The 20,082-nt window shown below is 36.5% G+C and overlaps 1 protein-coding gene and 1 long non-coding RNA gene across 3 annotated transcripts in view; one reads left to right on the top strand and one right to left on the bottom strand.

Annotated features, from left to right (window-relative positions):
• ECHDC1 (ethylmalonyl-CoA decarboxylase 1) overlaps nucleotides 1–20,082 on the top strand; it is a 55,441-nt gene that overhangs the window by 33,955 nt on the left and 1,404 nt on the right. The gene's annotated exons all lie outside the window — the stretch shown is intronic.
• On the bottom strand, nucleotides 7,299–19,733 carry LOC145723100 (uncharacterized). Its single transcript, XR_014147940.1, has 2 exons — nucleotides 16,294–19,733; nucleotides 7,299–16,042 (listed from the first exon to the last, which is right to left on the bottom strand). It is a non-coding gene; the product is annotated as an uncharacterized LOC145723100 (long non-coding RNA).

Here is a 20,082-nt window from a genome sequence, read left to right as displayed (position 1 = left end):
CGTCCTCTCCAACCCTGCTGCTGCTTTATCAACTAAGTTCGTGTGGTACTCTAAATCCTTTGTTGTCATTTCAACTATCTCTACAGCCTCTTCACCAGGAGTAGATTCCATCTCAGAAACCATTTTCTTTTCTTTCTTTTTTTAAGATTTTATTTACTTATTTATTTGAGCGAGAGAGAGAGCACAGGCTGAAGGGGAGAGGCAGAGGGAGAAGCAGACTGACTCCCCTCTGAGCAGGAAGCCTGACGCGGGGCTCGATCCCAGGACCCTGAGATCATGACCTGAGCCAAAGGCAGATGCTTAATCGACTGAGCCACCCAGGTGCACCTCAGAAACCGTTTTCTTTGCTCATCCGTAAGAAGCAACTCCTCATGTGTTCAGGTTTGATCGTGAGATTGCAGCAATTCAGTCACATCTTTAGGCTCCACTTCTAATTCTAGTTCTCTTGCTAATCCCACCACATTTGCAGTTACTTTCTCCACTGGAGTCTTGAACCTCTCCAAAGTCATCCATGAGGGTTGAAATCAACTTATTCCAAACCCCTGTTAATGTTGACATTTTGACCTCTTCCCATGAATCATGAATGTACTTTATGGCATTAGAGTGGTGAATGCTTTCCAGGTTTTCAATTTACTTTGTTATGACCTATCAGAGGAATCACTATTTATGGCAGCTCTAGACTTATGTATTTCTTAAATAATAAGACTTGAAAGTCAAAATGATACCTTGATCCATAGGCTGCAGATGGATATTGTGTTAGTAGGTATGAAAACAACATTAATCCCATACGTCTCTGTCAGAGCTCTCGGGTGACCAGCTGCATTTACCAATGAGCAGTAATATTTTGAGAGGAATCTTCTTTCCTGAGTAATAGGTTTCAACAGTGGGTTTAAAATGTTCATTAAACTGTCTCGTAAACAGAAGTGCCATCAGTAAGGTTTTGTTGCTCCATTTATAGAGTACAGGCAGAGCACATTTAGTAGATTTAGCATAATTCTTAAGGGCTCTAAGATTTTTGAAATGGTAAATGAACATTGGCTTCAACTTAGAGTCCAGCTGCATTAGCCCCTAATGAGTGAGTCAGCCTGTCCTTTGAAGCTTTGAAGCTCTCTAGCTGTGAAAGTCCTATGTGGCATCTTCCAGTAGAAGCCTATTTCATCTATACTGAAAATCTGTTTAGTGTAGCCACCTTCATTAATTATCTTAGCTAGATCTTCTAACTTGCTGTAGCTTCTACATCCGTGCTTGATGCTTCACCTTGCACTTTTTTGCTATAAAGATGATTTCTTTCCTTAAATCTCATGAACCAATCGCTGCTAGCTTTAGACTTTTTTCCTCTGCAATTTCCTCCCCTCTCTCAGCCATCCCTAGAATTGAAGAAAGTTAGGCCTTTGCTCTGGATTAGGCTTTGGTTTAAGAGAATGTTGTGTTGGTTTGATCTCTGTCCTGACCACTAAAACTTTATATCAACAATAAGGCTGTTTTGCTTTCTAACTGGTATAAGAAGCCTAGCCTTCATCTTACCTCAGCTTTTGACATGCCTTTCTTGCTAAGCTTAACCATTTAAAGTGAGAGACATGAGACTCTTCCTTTTACTTGAACACTTAGTGACCATTGCAGGATTATTAATTAGCCTAATTTCAGTTTGTCTCTCAGAGAATAAGGAGGCCCAAGGAGAGGGAGAGAGATGGAGAATGGCCAGTGTGTGGATCAGTCAGATCACACAACATTTATCAGTTAAGTTTGTGGTCTTACATGGGTATGGTTCGTGACACCTCAAAACAGTTACAACAGTGACATCACAAAGCACTGATCACAGATTACCATAACAAATATAATAATGATGAAAAAGTTTGAAATATTGCAAGAATTACCAAAATGCAACACGGAGAGATGAAGTCAGCAGAGCTGTTGGAAAAACAGAGCTGATAGGCTTGCTGGATGGCAAGTTTGCTATAAAGTTTCAATTTGTAAAGATCACAATATCTGCAAAGTGCAATAAAGCAAAGCACAATAAAATGAGATATGTCTATATATAAATACGTATGTGTGTGTATAAACATATATATATAAAGTAAAAATATATTCCTAGAAAAATGAAACAGAAAACCAAGACATAAAAAATTTCTGGAATTGTAGTGTCTAGCATATATAGAAAAATACGTATTTCTAAAATACTGAAAAATATTTTCTCATTTATAAATGTACATAAACGCATATGCACACATATATAGATTTTTTTTTTTACTGGTTGGTTTAGAGTTAATATGATGCATTTTAAACTTATCACAGCCCACTTTCAAATAATGTTATGCTACTTTACATAAAATACAAGAACACTACAGTATACTCCTATTTCCTTCTCCTGTCCTCATGCTATGGTTGTCATACATTTTGCTTCCACATATTATAACTTCACAAATTGTTATGCATTTAAGCACATCTGAATTTTTAACTTCATGAATGAAGATAATGATTTCCTTAACCAGAAACTCTTCTATATTAAATATGCATTATTCTGTGTCATTCAGAACTTACTTAATTACTTGTAAGATAGCTGGACCTATATTAATATCCAGATGATATTTTCACATTGCACATTGTTCTTCTAGTTTTTTGAGAATGTAATGAGAGCTAAGAACCCTATCTTAGGAAACTTTGCATGAAATCTCATCCATGGACCCTTGGTTTAGAACCCCTGTTTTCAAAGTAGGTATTTCTACATGTATACTATTTATTTTATCATTACCTTTTTTGTATATTTCTTCTGACTACTGAGGTAATTTTGGTAAGGCCTTAAACTATTTTGGGTTTGTATGTATAAAACAGAAATGTTGAGTTTAATGACTTGTTACAAAATGGGAACCTATGTTGCCATGATATAGGTCAAGAATGGGAACATTGTCAGCACCCTGAAGTCTCCTATAAGCCCCTTCTAAGTCACAACCCCCTTATTTCCATCTAAGGGAAACTATTACCCTAAATTTTATGAGAATTAATTTTTTTCCTTATGAAAGTACTTCTTACTTTTCTTATTTCCTAATTTCCTAAGAGAGGAAATTATCCTATAACTGGTATGTTCTATTTTTCCTCTTTTTGAACTCTATATAAATGGCATCATATAGTAATAGAAATAGTATGAGGAAAGATTCACTAAGTTTATTCATGCAAAGTATTAAATTATTTTTCTTCTTTTATAATTTATGACTCAGGTTCCAATTTATCAATTGAAATATATCTTTGTATTCACATAAATATATATATTGAAATAATTTTGGTGTATGAGACAATTTATAAAGATCCTAGCCTCTTTGAAAACTAGTACTTCTTAATTGGGGAAGAATCTTGTATACAGCGAAAAATGGTCATTTCATATGACAGTGCCCTCTGCTGTCCTCAGTGCAGATTGCATTGGGATACTACATTTGATTCTGTGAAGAGGAAGTGGTCATTGGCTTTATGGACCATGTGAGACTAAATTTAAAATGTTCTCTGTGTGTGAAAGGATTAAATACTTTTCTCACTTTATCCTGAAATACAGGTATTTATATGTAATTTAAATATATACTTTTTAATATATTACAAGTATAAATATATATTTAAAGAATACTCTAAGCTATATGTGAATGTGCCTTATTACACTTAAAAATCCTCTACATAAAAGTAAGTACAAATTGAACTTTATAGATATCCTCTGGATATCTTTAAAGTAGAGCCTGGTGTTCATCTGTAAGCATTTATTAAACTTTTGCATTATTCTTCATAGTCATTCCTGATCTGTGTTTGGGTAGTTAGGGTTTAGGACAAAAGGCAAAATCACAGGAAAAATAATCAGAGACTACTTAGTCTTTTAGTACTGCTAACTTGCCTTGCTGGCTGTGTTGTTCTCTAAGTGAAGGGAGTGTCATGTATCTTAGGGTCTCATAAAATATGTACTTTATTGGTTATGAGATGTCTGATGGTGCTTGCTCTCATCAGATAGATCTAGTAATATACCAGATACATTCACCTTGCCAATGAAGACATGTTCTTTTGTGGATCAACTACTTGGTATATATAGGCCCTCATATTAAATTACATTCAGTTGAGTTACTCATTAAGCATATGTTCAGCACCCATATGTACTAGACACTGCCATTCAAGAAAGTTGTATGTACTGGGATTTTGTTTCATTTTTCCAGTAATATAGTTTTACTGTATTTTACAAAAGTATTGATTCACAGTCAACAAGTTGAAAAACAAATGGTAGAAACTGATCCTTCCCAACAGAAGTTTGAAAAGCACTGTTTTCAGCTGTTAAGCCCTTTTTAACCTACATATCAAAAACAAAAGTTCTTAGAACTTAGAGGCTGATAGAGAGGACTGCATACTGAACTACCTCGCTAGGCACAGTTACAAGGAAGTGTTAAGTCAATACAAGTTACTCTAGCTGATCTTTCCCCCAACTTTATCAGTATGTTGTCGGTTATCTTCTATGACAAATTGCTTTAATTCTTCTTTTTTTTTATCCACTTGTTCCAAAAGAACACCAAAAGCTTTTATAGCATTCCACTAAAAAGACAAGTTTCTTCCTTCGGGATATATGTTGGCCCTTTTTTAGCCTGTTTAACTTTCTTACCTTGGAGAATTGCCTGGAATTCACTCAACTAGGATTTTCCTTCCTGCTGCTCTTCCGTTACCCATGGGAAATATTTCAGAAGATGAGAGATATGCTGAATACGAATATTGCAAAAAATGAGCTCATGCAGCATTCTAGCTGTCCCCAAACCCTGTAAGCACCAGTTGATCATACACATAATGAATTAATATTTCAGAATAGTTCAGAAACGCTCAGGTCTACTTGGCATATATAGACCCTTATATTAAATTGCATTCAGTGGAGTCATAATTTTCATATAAAACATTCTTAGAGAAAATGACATTTTAAAAACATTTTTAAAAGCAAAACACTAACTTATGAATTCAAAATTGGCATTCCTCAGTGCTCAGAATCTAGTCATTCAAATGTTATGTTCCCCTTGTAGTGATAAAACTGATGTGAGGAAATAAAAAGCTAGAACTGTGATAAAATAATTTGCTTCTAATTTTAATCTATCTTGACTAATTAAAATATTTAGAATGAAATATAAATTAAGAAAACACTTATTTGAGTATTAGTTTTCTATTGCAGCCATAACAAATTGCCACAAATTTAGTAGCTTAAAATAGTATCAGTTTATCTCACAAATGTATAGGTCTGAAGTCTGGCTGGGCTCACTGGTTTCTCTAAACCTGGTCACAAAAGGCCAAAATCAGTATGTTGGCTGGACTGGGCTCTGGAGACTCCCGGAGAAACCACTTCCAGGCTCATCCTGATTACAACTGGCAGATTTCAGTTCTATGCACTTGTAGGACTGAGGTCCCTGCTTTCCTTGCTGACTATCAGCTGGGAACCAGTCTTTGCTTCTAGAGAATATCTGCATTCCTTGTCATGTTTTCCGTGTGGCCCCCTACAGCAATGGTGGGTTGAGTTTTTCTCATTTACCTTTCTGCTGCATCTCTGTAACTCCAGCTAGAGAAAGTTCTCAGCTTTTAAGAGCTCATGTGGTTAAATTGGGCTCACTCATATAACCTCCCTATTTTAATGTATGTAATCTTAATTACATCTGCAAAGTCTCTTTTCTTATGTGAAGTACACATGTTGCAACCTTTTTTTTTTTTTTAAAGATTTATTTATTTTACAGAAAGAGAGTGTGTGAATGGGAGGGGGGCAGAGGGAAAAGGAGAGAGACAGTCTCAAGCAGACTCCCCTCTGAGTGCAGAGCCTGACAGGGGGCTTGATCTCCTGACCCTGAGATCATGACCTGAGCTGGAATCAAAAGTCAGATGCTTAACTGAGCTACCCAGGCGCCCCTAGTGTTGCCCTTTAAGTAAGAGGCTAGCTTTAGGATTGAGGTTTATATTTGTATATAGATTCATGCTGAAGAATTATCCTTCCGTTCCTATTTTTTCAAGAGTTTTGAGGTACTGAATTTCATTTAAGGACTTTTCACCATTTATGAAGATAAATGGTTGTTCTTCTTAGACCTATTAATATGATTAATTATAATAATTGATTTCTAACATTAATTAAAGTATAAACCCCTTTTACTTAGGGTGTATGATTTCCTTAATATGGTGTTGAAATCTGATAATATTTAGGGTTTTTACTTTGATATTTGTATTAGTTATCTATTGCTGAGTAATAAACCACCTCAAAACTTAGAGCTTAAAACATAAACATTTATTATTTCTAGGGGTCAGGAATCTATATATGACTTGGCTGGGTGCCTCTGGCTCAGGGTCTCTCATGAGGCTATAATCGAGATGTCAGCCGGGATGCAACTGAGGGAAGATTGATTCAAAGCTCACTCAGTGGCTGTTGGCATGCCTCAGGCCCTCACTGACTATTTGCTGGGAATATCAGTTTCTTGGGCTTGTCTGGGCTTGCCACAGGGCTACTTATAACCTGGAAGCTTGCTTCCCCCAAATTGAAGGTTCTGCGAGAAAGAGAATTGACATGATAGAAACCCACAATCTTAGAACCTAATCTTGGAAGGGACATCCCATTTCTTTTGCTGTATTGTTTATTAGATGAGAGTTACTAGGTCCAGTCCATACTCAAGGGGAAAAGATCACATGTACAAGGATGTAAACACCAGGGGGCAATGATCACTAGGGGTCATCTTGAAGACTGTCCACTACAGTATACATAAATAAATTGGTCTAATTTTATTTTTTGTGTTATATATAGCAGATTTAGATATCATTGTTATACTTCACTAAAAAAATTGGGGTGTTTCCTTCATTTTCTATCTCAGAAACAATCTATATGACATCAGAACTACATGTGTAAAGACTTGGTAAACCCTGTGAAACCATCTGGGTCTGGTACCTTTTTGCTTTTGATAAGTCCACTGGCATTATAATTATTTTGCCCTTATAAGTTCTTTATTGGTTTTGTTTTTTGCTTGGAGGCCCTGAGTTTTCTCTATCTGTAAAGTCTAGTATTTTACTAGGATATGTCTCAGAGTTGATTCTTTAGAGTCACTTTTCCCGGGTACCCAATGAACTCTCAATATTTGTTGTTTCAGTTCCAGTTATTCATATATTACTTATTTGCTTATTTCTCTAACTCCTTTTTCTTTTTTTTTTAACCAATTCTCATTCTCTCAGTTGTTTTCCTACTTTTCTTCAGTGCCCTATATTTAATTTTTATTTAAACCTATTCTCGTCTTTTTCTTCTATTTCTTTCTTGTGTTCAGTCAACTCTCATTCACTTTATCTCCCAGCCCCTGTGGTTTTTTTTTTTTTTGGTGTGTGGGGGGATGATTTCTACTCCTGATTTTTAAATTTCTGATTCAAGGGGCACCTGGGTGGCTCAGTCGTTTAAGTGTCCGACTTTTGATTTCCGCTCAGGTCATGATCTCAGGGTTGTGGGATTGAGCCCCGCATGGGGCTCTGTGCTGGGCATGGGGCCTACTTAAGATTCCCTCCCCCTCTTCCCCCCCCACCGCTCTCACACCAGCGTGCTCTCTGTCTCAGAAAAAAGCATTTAAATTTCTGATTCAGTATTTTTCTTTTTCATATAAATTATGCTATTTGAAGATATTGAATGCATTTTGGAGTGGTCATTACCAGTTTTTCTTCTATTTCATGGTTTTACATGGGGAGGGAGGTGCTTTTCATCAGCAGAAATGTTTGAATTTACATATTCTGCTTTATTCTTACAGTAGCTTTTTATAGAATTAGCTTGATATTTTCTATTTCTGAGTATTTTGTGGCTAGAATTCCTAATTTGAGAGTGTCAACTTCTCACAGTTTAGTTTTGAATGGATGCATTAGGAAATGGGAGAGGAGCTAGCATGGCTTGTATCTCTTTTGTTTCTACAGAATCCTTATTCTTCCCCTCTAATTTTTTCTTTTATTTCTCAGAGGGAATCACCCCTTCTCTACTTATCTGGGTCTTTTTTCAGAAGCTGTGCTTATTCAAACTATCAATTTTAGCCTTATTCATTTTCAAGCTCCTTTTCTATAGCCCATGCTGTGAACTACCAAATCCCCAAATTGTACTCAATTTTTTAGAACATAGTGTTAGATTTTCTCATTCTGGGGGTGATTTTAACTGTACCTCCTCAAAGTCTTCCATTTCCCTGTCCTGTTTTACATGGATTTTAACTGTACTTCCTCAAAGTCTTCCATTCCCTATCCAGTTTTACATGGATGTGTTAAACCTCCTCGTTACCACTTTGTGCCCATTGGCTTGCAACAGCAGCAGGAAATCATTTTTAATTTGGTGTTTATTTCTGTACTTAAAGATAATTTCAAGGATGCAGTATTCTCTGTCTCTGAGTAATCCTGTTGGTGTGGCTTTCTTTCACCCCTTGTTAATTTTGTAATTTGGGAGAGGATGTGTGTAAAGATTAGGAATCAATTGGCAGCAATCTTCTAGACCAACCCTTGAAATTTTAGTTTTTAAAACTTAGCAGATTTATCAGTGAAGTTTTCCAAGCATTTAAGAAAGAAATAACATCAATCTTACATACACTTTTATTGAATAGAAAAGGAAGTTATACTTCCCAGCTCTTTTAATGAGTATAATGTTTATTCCAAAATCTAGAAATGACATTTTAAGAAAGCAAATTATAGACCAATCCCATAAACATAAATGTAAAAATCCTTAACAAAATATTAACAAATTTAATCTAATGATAAGATGTCATGACTTACGAGGGGCTTATTCCAGAAATTCAAGGTTGGTTTAACATTAGAAAACCAATTAGTGTAATATACCATATTAACAAAAAAGGGAGACAGATCATTACAAGCTGATAGATGCAGAAAAAGCGTTTGACAAAATTCAACATCCATTCATGATAGAAACTCTTAAGACACTAGGAAGGAACTTTCTTAGTCTAATAAAGAACATTTACAAAAGTCCTACAGCAAACATCTCATAATGATAAAAATAGTGAAAAGCTTTCCCTCTGACATCAGGAACAAGGAGAGTACTATCACCACTTCTGGTCATAATTATACTAGATATCCTAGACAGTTCAGTAAGGCAAGATTAAAGAAGTTACAAGGATTGGATTATAAGAAATCTTATTATTCACATATGACATCATTGTGATCCAAAAGAATATACATAGCTAATCTTTTAGAATTAATAAGTGAATTTTGTAAGTTTGCTGGCTGCGAGGTTAATAAAAGTCAATAGCATTTCTGTATGCCAGCAGCAAACAAATAAATAACAAAATTTAAAAAACAATACCATTCAGAGTAGCATTAGGAAAAAAAAAAAACCTAACACCTAGGAACAAATCAAAAGGCATGTCAGAATTTTACATTGAAAGCTGGAAAACAATACTGAGAGAAATTAAAGAATGCCTAAGTAAATAGTGAAATAGAAATATACCATGTCCATGGAATAAAAGACTCAATATTGTAAAAATTGACCTCTCCCCCAGAATAATCCAGAGTCAAGGTAGTGCCAATGAAAATCACAGCAAGTTGGGGTGTGTGTGTGTGTGTGTGTGTGTGTGTGTGTGAGTGAGTGAACAGTCTCAAAATTCATATGGATATGCAGAGTACCAAGAACTAAGGAGGTCACAAAGAACAAAGTTAGAAGGCTTATACTACCAGATAGCAAACCTGTTATAAAACTAATTTAAACAGATGCTTTTTATACATACAAGGGTAGAAAAACTGACCAGTAGAGTTCAGAAACAGATCCAAAATATATGGTTATTTAATCTAAGACAAATGTGACACTGTTAGTGCATTAGGAAAGAATGGGCTCTTTAGTAAGTGTATATAAATGTGTAAAATCCATTCAAGATGAATTGCAGATATAAAAGTGAAAGGTAAAACAGTGAAGCTGTCTGAAAGAAAACAGGAGAATATCTTTGTGGTCTTAAAATAGTCAAAGATTTCTAAAACAGGACACAATAATCACTAACCATAAAGAAAAAGATTGATAAATTAGACTATATTAACATTAATAACTTCTATCAAAAACATAACTAAAAGAATGAAAATTCAACTTGCAGAGGGAGAGAAGATTATCTCAATATTTATATCTGGCGAAAGACATAGTTAGAATATATAAAGAACTCCTTCCAAGCTGTAAGACAGACAACCCAGTTAAAATAAAGGGGCAGAAAACTCTAACTTTTCAGAGGATATCTGAATGGCCAAAAAAAAAAGTTAAAAAGCACTGAATTTCATTAGCCATTAAGGAAATGGGAATTAAAATCACACCTTTTTATTACACTCCCACAAGAAAAGCTAAGATGAAAAAGATAGAATATATCAAGTTTTAGCAAGGGTGTGAAGTAACTGCAGCTTTCAGAAAGTACTATGGGCGTGTAAGTTGGTACAGTGGAAAATGCCCAGTATCTACTAACGTAGAATGTCACATATCCTAAGACACAGTAATTCTATTCCTATGTGTCTGTGGTTGACAGAAAATGGCCTTCCAAGCCCTAGAACCTGTGAACATGTTACGTTATATGGCAAGGGGGAATTAGGTTGCATATGGATGTAAGGTTGCTACTCAGCTGACTTTAGAACAGGGGGATTATCCTGGTGGGTAGACCCAGTGTAAGCACAAGGGTCCTAAAATGCTATAAAGGGACACTGAAAAGTTCAGAGTCAGAAAAGGAGGGTTAGTGATAGAAGCAAGATCAGAATTGATGAGTATGAGAAGAATGTAACCCATCAGTGCAGGCTTTGAAGATGGAGGAGTGTGGCCATGGGCCAAGAATTGTGGTCAGGCTTTAGAAACTGGAAAAGGTAGGGAAATGGACTCTCCCCTGGAGCCTCCAGAAAGGAATGCAGCCCTACTGAAATCTTGATTTTAAACTAGTGAGTCTTTTGTTGGACCTTGTAACCTACAAAAAACTGTAATAGAAAGCAGGAGGCATCACAGTTCTGGACTTCAGACTGTATTCATCAAGACAGTATCGTACTGGCACAAAAACAGACACATAGATCAATGGAACAGAATAGAGAACCCAGAAATGGACCCTCAGCTCTATGGTTAACTAATCTTTGACAAAGCAGGAAAGGATATCCAATGGGAAAAGGACAGTCTCTTCAACAAATGGTATTGGGAAAATTGGACAGCCACATGCAGAAGAATGAAACTGGACCACTTTCTTAGACCATACACAAAAATAAATTCAAAATGGATGAAAGACCTAAATGTGAGACAGGAATCCATCAAAATCCTTGAGGAGAACACAGACAGCAACCTCTTTGACCTCAGCTGCAGCAACTTCTTGCTAGACACGTCTCCAAAGGTAAGGGAAACAAAAGCAAAAATGAACTATTGGGACTTCATCAGGATAAAAAGCTTTTGCACAGCAAAGGAAACAATAAAACTATAAGGAATGGGGGAAGATATTCGCAAATGACACATTAGTTAAAGGGCTAGTATCCAAGATCTATAAAGAACTTATCAAACCCCACACCCAAAAACCAAAAAATCCAGTCAAGAAATGGGCAGAAGACATGAACAGACATTTCTGCAAAGAAGACATCCAAATGGCCAACAGACATATGAAAAAATGCTCCACATCACTTGGAATCAGGGAAATACAAATCAAAACCACAATGAGATACCACCTCACACCAATCATAATGGCTAAAATTAACAAGTCAGGAAACAACAGGTGTTAGTGAGGTTGCAGAGAAAGGGAAACCTTCTCTTGCACTGTTGGTGGGAATGCAAGCTGTGCAGCCACTCTAGAACATTATGGAGGTTCCTCAAAATGTTAAAAGTAGAACTACCCTGCGACCCAGCAATTGTATTACTTGGTATTTCTCCAAGGGATACACAAAGTGATTTGAAGGGGCAGATGCACCCCAGTGTTTAGAGGAGTAATGTCCACAATAGCCAAAATATGGAAAGAGCCTGGATGTCCATCGACAGATGAATGGATAAAGAAGATGTGGGAGGTGGTATGTATATGTGTGTGTATGTATATACATATATATATATATCATATATATATCATATATATAATGGAATATTACCGAACCATCAAAAAGAATGAAATCTTGCCATTTGCAATGCCGTGGATGGAACTAGAGGATATTATGCTAAGCAAAATAAGTCAGTCCAAGAAAGACAAATACCATATGATTTCACTCATGTGGAATTTAAGAAACAAAACAGATGAACATAGGGGAAGGGAAGGAAAAATAAAATAAGATAAAAACAAAGAGAGAGGCAAATTATAAGAGACTCTTAGCTCTAGGAAAAAAACTGAGGGTTGCTAAAGGGGAGGGGTGTATGCGGATTGGGTAATTTGGGGTAATTGGGTGATGGGCATTGAGAGCACTTGATGTAATGCACACTGAGTGTTATATGCAACAGATGAATCACTAAATTCTACCCCTGAAACTAATAACACATTATATGTTAACTAAATTGAGTTTAATTAATTAAAAAAAACCCTAATACAGTATAAATGCAATAGAAATGCATACAGATGTTCATCTACAAACAAGTCCTAGAATGTTCATAGTGGCACCATTCATAATAGCCAAAAACAGGAAATAACCCTAAAGGTCCTTCAACAGTGGAAGTAATAAATCAGAGTAGACAGGGTTAATTGAATTATCTTAATGGTTCATGTCATCATACTATGATAGTCTGATGAATTCATTTTCAATATAGAAATTACCTGCCAAATATTGAACAATTTAAGACCAGTGTTGGCAGTCAGGGTACACTGTCTTTTGTGATACTGGACATAAAACTGAAATATTATTACTTCATGCAGAAGTTTACTATTTGATTATAGAATATTTATTAAAAGTTAAATCATGCATGGAAATGATTCTCACTAACTTCAGGATATTAGCTGCCACTGGAGAGAGAAAGAAGTCAGGAAGGGAAGGAAAAGGGATGAGAATAGAGTTCAGAAATAAATGTGGCAAAATATTAACATTTGTAAAATCTGGGTAGTGGGTATGTGAGTATGTTATTTTCTGTGTATTTGAAATATTTTGTAATTAGGAAAGTTCTTAGCAGAATACATTAATTCCACCAACTATGATACATACCTTTTTTCACATTCAGTCAGGCCTTAATTAGATTTCTATACCCGTGTTATTCTTAAAAGTAACAGCACAGCAAGGGACTAATCATGCCTTTATATTCTGTCTTGTTTGGGGGTCTGGAACTATGCAGGTTTAGGGTCTACACTTAAAGAAATCTGGATTCCTCAACAGGTGTTAAGAGTGCTTTTAACATTCACCTAAGAGTAATAATGCTATAGTTCCAGCAAATACTCATTTTTTCTTCCTAATGGAGATTGTTTTCCCCATGAAGTCTTTACTTACTAACAACTAAAACAATAGAACAAAAAGAATCCTTGAATAGTTAGCCAGGAGTTATCTAGAAGCTGAAAGGTGAAAGGGGGGTGATGGTGGTAGTAGGAGCTAGCTGCTGTAGTGCAGGAAAATTGACAGCACAGTGGAATGAAAGGAAAATCAAGCCTAGGTACTTCCGTTATGCTTTTAGGTGATCTGGTAGACAGAACAATGGCCCCCCAAGGATGTCTGCTCACATTCTGTTCTTCCTCAGAACTTGTTATAAGTTGACCCTGGAACAGCACAGGTTTATACTACATGGGTCTACTTACCCCAGATTTTTTACAGTACTGTAAATGTATTTACTCTTCCTTACGGTTTTCTAAATATTTTCTTGGCTCTAGCTTACTTTTTTGTAAAAATATAGTATATAATACATATACAAAATATGTGTTAATCGACTATGTTGGGGGGAACCCCCTATGCATGGGGTCAGTGCCCCTAACGCCCATGTTGTTCAAGGGTCAACTGTATTAACTTTTGGCAAAAGGGACCTTGCCAGTGTAATTAAGGTTCTGAAGTTGAAAACGGGGAGATCAGCCTGGATTATCTGGGTGGACCCAATCTAATCACATGAGCCTTTAAGAAATAAAGACATGAGGCAGAATGGGAAGTGAGAGAGATTAGAGGCGTGAAGCTTCCAGGATGGAGAAAGGGACCTCAAACTAAGGAATGCAGGTGGCCTTTAGAAGATAACAACCCCCCAGTTGAAAGCCAGCACAGAAACAGGGACCTCAGTTGTAAAATCGCATGGAACTTAATTCTGCCAACAATCTGAAAAAGTTTGGAAGTGGATTGATCTCTAGAGATCCCAGAAAGGAAAGCAGTCTTGCAGTATATTTAAATATACTGGAAAACATGAATTTAATAAGCATAAAATATTCTATCAGTATGGATGTACTAAAGTATCCTCCTTTGGTTGTTTCCAGTTTTTCTCTATTATGATTAATGCTGTGATAACTACCTTATATAAGACTTTACTACATTTCCGATTATTTCTTTAGAATAAATCTTGTAAGTAGTTCAAGTACTTAATCAAAGGATATGAAAATGTTCAAAGTTTTTCATACATAATGCCAAGTTATCCTTCAGGAAAGATTCTGCCACTTTATATATACCAGCAGTAGATGGGTATCTATTTGATAGCATCCTGTCTTTTAATGAGTATAATCTTTTAAAGCCACTTTTCTAATTTTGATAACCAAAAATTAAATTTTAATTTGTATTTTTAAGGTTTTTGGTAACGTATAAATTTTCATGTTCATTGGTGTGTGTGTGTGTGTGTGTGTGTGTGAATTGTTTGCATTTTCTTTTCCTGTTTTTCTTTGGAAGATCAAGGATTTAGCTCTTTATACACAGGGTGAAAAACACATTTTTATTCCTCCCATCAGCCATATGAAATAAAATTCTCAACTATGCAATTTAGAGTCTGCCTGTCTAATTTGTTTCCATTCTTTAACACTGTTTTCCTGAATCTAAATAATAACCTTTAGCCCCAGGTATTAGCGTTTCCAGCTGCTACCCATTAGTCCAAGGTATATTGCAAAGAAAGGGAGCTGTAAGCATGCTTATCCCAAGGGAGCTACTGTAGGTAGCCCTTTTCTTAAAATATGAACTTTATTTATAAATAAAATGCAGACTATCTATATATAAAACATACACTTGCACAGACAAATGTGCATGCTTGTGTGTGCACACACATAGACACAGACACACACACACACACACACACACACACACATCCCAGATCTCAGAGTAATTAAAAAGCAAATTTCATTTCTGATATGGTAGTGCCTGTTCTCTGAATATGAGATGTCCACCTCAGGAAAGCAATCACATTGCCTATGTTGGCTTGTTTTGCAGTTACCACCATATTATGTGGAAATTCTTACTTTAGATCCTCTAATATCAAGAAAATTCACCTCTGAGCAGGCTTACTAACTGAATATTAAAATCAGAGTTGATATCCCAAAACATTTTCCCATCTGCTCTTCCCTCATTCTACCATCACCCCCTTCCATACACGAATACAAAAGTTCACTCATTCAACCATCTACTTCCTTACTCGGGCAGTCTCTGTATAGAATAAATGGAGCCTCATGAGGCCAATCACTTAAGAGTAGGAAATCTACTCTCAGAGTAGATTATGGGGAGGTTACGGAGAGAATCTGTCGGTTCTTGCCTTCTCTTTTTCATAATTTGTCGTGGGGTGCGATGTCAGGTAGAAAGCAGGGAGAAGGTGCCAGGAAAGTACATGTGCAAACAAGTCAGTGCTGATGTTCGAGCATGATTTAAAAGCATTGTTTGTGATCAGAGGTGCTCTTGCTAATTATATACTTTTTATATAACGTATTTCCTCATGTCACCACAATTTGTTTTGTCGTCTTGTCATCTTTGGCTCTTAACATGTACTGTAAAAGGACTAGCAGTTTCTGGCCGTAGACTAAAATTTATTTAAATCAATGATTCCAAACTTCAGGTTTATGACAGTGTATTACCTAATTTGTAACATGAATGCTTTCTTTAAAATTTAAAAATATTTATGCTTGTACTTATATTACACAATATTCCTTAAGTTAATCTTAGATATATGTCTATTTTTTTTTTTTTTAATCAACTTGGGATCTTTTGTTTCAGCCTTATCTATAGAACACGGTATTATTTCTACCTTTACCTGTAAATAAGAATTGTATATATTCTGTAGTCTCTGTTAACAGATATTGAGGAAGGATAGTATACCATCATTTATTGGGCTTCCCAGTGTAAGTATAGTTTTTTTACTTTCAGTACGTTAAGGATCAAGTCATTTTAGTCCAGGAAACAACTTTTTAGGCAGACGCCCAACGACTGAGCCACTCACGCGCCCCAGTCCAGGAAATAACTTTATACTACTTTTCTAGCAGAAACACCACTGTTACTTGTAGTGACCCACCTATCAATGCAACCAACTTCATACAAGCTAGTATACATAGTTTAATGGGTGTCAGGCACTGTGAGGCTACAAAATGTATACAACTTTTATATTCCGAATAAAAGTATAATACTGTGCTCTACTGTGGATGTGGCTGAGGCAGGTATCACAGACTTTTTTTTCTTAAACATACACAGATGCAACCCTCTAAGATTTCTTCTACTTAAACAAATTGTGGCAAATATATTCTAAGCACCTTTCATATTTTAACTCATTTAATATTCATAGTTCTGTGGCATCAGTGCTATTACATCTATTTTATAAACAAGCATACTGAAGCCCAGGGATGTTAAGTAGTTTAATCTTCCTCATCCCCTTTATACCGTGTGTCTTTTTCTTTGCTGTATTTTCCTGGGTGTGGTGCGCAGCCAGTCCAGCGGCAGAGCCAGGCAGTCTGGTTCAAGTCTGTCTTACTTATGTCTCCCAACATAATTATTGGTTTCTCAATTCTTTATTAACCAAGTTCACTAAAAGTACTTTTACTTAAAAATAAAAAATTTTAAAAACCTGTTTTTTTTTTTTTAAGATTTTGTTTGACAGAGAGAGACACAGCGAGAGAGGGAACACAAGCAGGGGGAGTGGGAGAGGGAGAAGCAGGCTTCCCGCTGAGCAGGGAGCCCGATGCGGGGCTCATGACCCGAGCCGAAGGCAGACGCCTAACGACTGAGCCACCCCAAAAAACCTTTTCTAACTTTTACTAAACTATTTCCTTTTTAAGCAAAACATGATAATTGTTTTAAAATTGTTTTTCTCGGGGGCGCCTCAGTGGCTCAGTCGGTTGAGGGTCCGACTCTTGGTTTCGGCTCAGGTCATGATCCCCAGGTTGTAAGATCAAGTCCGGCCTCAGGCTCCACGCTCATCAGGGAGTCCGCTTGAGATTCTCTCTCTCTCTCTCCCTCTGCCCCTCCCCCTCTTGCATGAGCATGCTCTAATATTTAAAATCTTTAAAAAGTTTTTCTTGAATACATTTGTTCAAAGACCTGCAACTTATAGCTAACTTATTAGAAAGTACTAGCACACCGAACAATCCTTTGAGGTATCATCACTGACTTTGCAACACCTGTCGAAGGTGATACTTTTTCTTACTACGGGTAGTTTACTGTTGCATCCACACAGTAATGAGGAGTGTATCGGTATTTGATTAATTTCCTCATCCCCCTCATCTCTACCAAGGTGTCACAGATTTCAAACATTGCCAATAATAATTATACTGATAAGGAGAAGATACTTGTAATTCTTTTACTTGTCAAAATAAGGGAGTTTAATATTTTATAAATTGAGTTTGCTGTTAAATCTTCAGAATTTTAAGATTTAGGTCTCCCAGTTTTCTGTATAATTGCAATAAATTACATTACAGGTGGTACACTTGCATCTAAATTCTAGAAGTAATTAGTGTGTAATCCTGGAAGGTCTATCAGGAAGCTGTTTCTGTTTTTGGATATTGGACATTTTCTTTGTAGATTATGGTTATGAACATTTAAAATTTTATATTTAAATTTTAATTTTTAGATTAATAGAGTTTTGTGAAAGGTTACCATCTGAATGTTCCATATTTCTCTCATTGTTAGAGTAAACTACCTTGTGTTCTTTTGTCATTAATTTTTCGGTAGTATTTGCTAATGTATATTAAATGTGTATCAGTACACAAACACACCATAGGGATGATATGTAAAAAATGGATGTCAGAGTTTGATCACAACAGGTAGTTTTTACAAAGATTTCCTCAGGATTTGTTAGAGTTGTAAAAGATGATTCCAAAAAGCATACTTGACCTTGTAAAATATGGCAGAGGAAAAAAAATACATGATATAGAAATATTCTTCTCTAGAAGCAGAGAATTCCAAATATCAGTGTGCTTACATAGATAATAACTTTTGTTGTCATAAGCTCATCTACACTGTCCCCACATCTTGGGCTTTAACCAGTTTTTAAATGTTCAGCAGATTCTAAGTGAATGTATTTCTGACATATCCTTTTCTGTGTTGTAGGCATAGCTCTGAGCCAACATCAGCTGTCAATTCTAGGATATAATTTAGAACTGTGACACACTCAATTTATGCTGTGAAAAGTTTTATAGAATTGTTTTCAGTATTAACGGTATTCCTATCTCCAAGACTATTGGACATTTCTGTAATTTCTATTCCACTTTAATTTTTGACATTGTTTTCTGTTTGTTATAACAAGGCAGTACTCCTCTCACAATTTTGGGCTAGATTCGATTCTTAGGAGATTTGTTCTTTCTTCCTTCCCACTTAAATTTATTGAAAACTACTGTTTTCATGGCTATTTGCCTCTAAAAGCAATTGTTCATAATTGAGGCAGATTTTCCCTTGTAGGAGTTCACAGCTGTGAAGAGAAAGTTCTCTTTCCCAGTGGGTTAATAAATAGGCTTTTGTGAGAATTTACTGGAATATTTTTCCTGATTAAAGAGTCAAAGACTAAGAGTCTGTTGTTCTTGGTGCTAAAAGAACCAAAACACCTGCAGCTGAGCATTTACACTTTGGAAAGCAGAACTAACATAAGGCCTTCTTTTGCACAGTGAGTAGTTTGACAGCTACATTTTTTCTTAAAAAAATTAAAATGCAGACATGACCTTTGTTCCAAATTAGAGGTTTTAACAGTGAAAGCTCATGCAGTCAAAATAAAATTCATAGGCAGTATTTCCTACACAGGATAGCTTTGTGCATTCTGTTAATGGTGTAATGGATATTTAACTGGCAAATATGAAGCCTTTTACTATGTCCACTGATTTATGTTAACACTCCCCTTTCTTGTTCCACTTTGCTTCTTAATCACCCTACTCATAAAAACCTTGCTTTGGAAAAATGCATCCCTGCTATAGGCAATCATTATTGTTAGTCCAACCCACGCCACTGTCCGCTTTCTTAATGGCATCCCAGTTTCTGTCCTAGTCTCGCTGTTAGGTGTACTGTGAGGGGAGCACGCATAATAAGCTAACCTTCCTGGGTTTAAGTTCTGGCTCTGCCATAGTGGCATGGCCTTGAGTGAGCGATTTATTTAGTCTCTGTGGCTTCAGTTTCCCTCTGTAAAATGGCGAATTACTATACCTCCTCATATGCTTGTTCTGAGGACTAGTTAACATTAGTTAATATCCTCAACACACATCTCATTCTCTAGTCCCTTGCCCCATTTTCTTTTTTTTCTTAAAGATTTTATTTATTTGACAGAGACAGCGAGAGACGGAACACAAGCAGGGGGAGTGGGAGAGGGAGAAGCAGGCTTCCTGCCCAGCAGGTAGCCCGATGCGGGGCTTGATTCTAGGACCCTGGGATCATGACCTGAGCCGAAGGCAGACGCTTAACGACTGAGCCACCCAGGCACCCCCCCATTTTTTTTTTTTTTTTTTAAGATTTTATTTATTTTTTAGAGAGTGAGCGAGAGAGAAACAGCATGAGAGGGGAGAGGGTCAGAGGGAGAAGCAGGCTCCCCGCCGAGCGGGGAGCCCGATGCGGGACTCGATCCCAGGACCCTGGGATCATGACCTGAGTCGAAGGCAGATGCCCAACCATCTGAGCCACCCAGGCGCCCCCCCCCCCATTTTTTCTATAGCACTTCTCACCACTGGTCCTATATGTTCAGTGTCTTTTTCTCCTATCAGGAATGTCAACTGAGCTCAGGGTTTTATTTTGGTCATTCCTGTAGTCCCACACCTAGACAAGCTGGCATAGGTAGAGCTTAGTAAATAC

This window comes from Leptonychotes weddellii, chromosome 8 (genome assembly GCF_054177405.1).
Source record: "Leptonychotes weddellii isolate Sample4059 chromosome 8, ASM5417740v2, whole genome shotgun sequence".
NCBI classification, from domain to species: Eukaryota; Metazoa; Chordata; class Mammalia; order Carnivora; family Phocidae; genus Leptonychotes; species Leptonychotes weddellii.
This window is presented reverse-complemented; position numbering and strand designations above follow the sequence as displayed.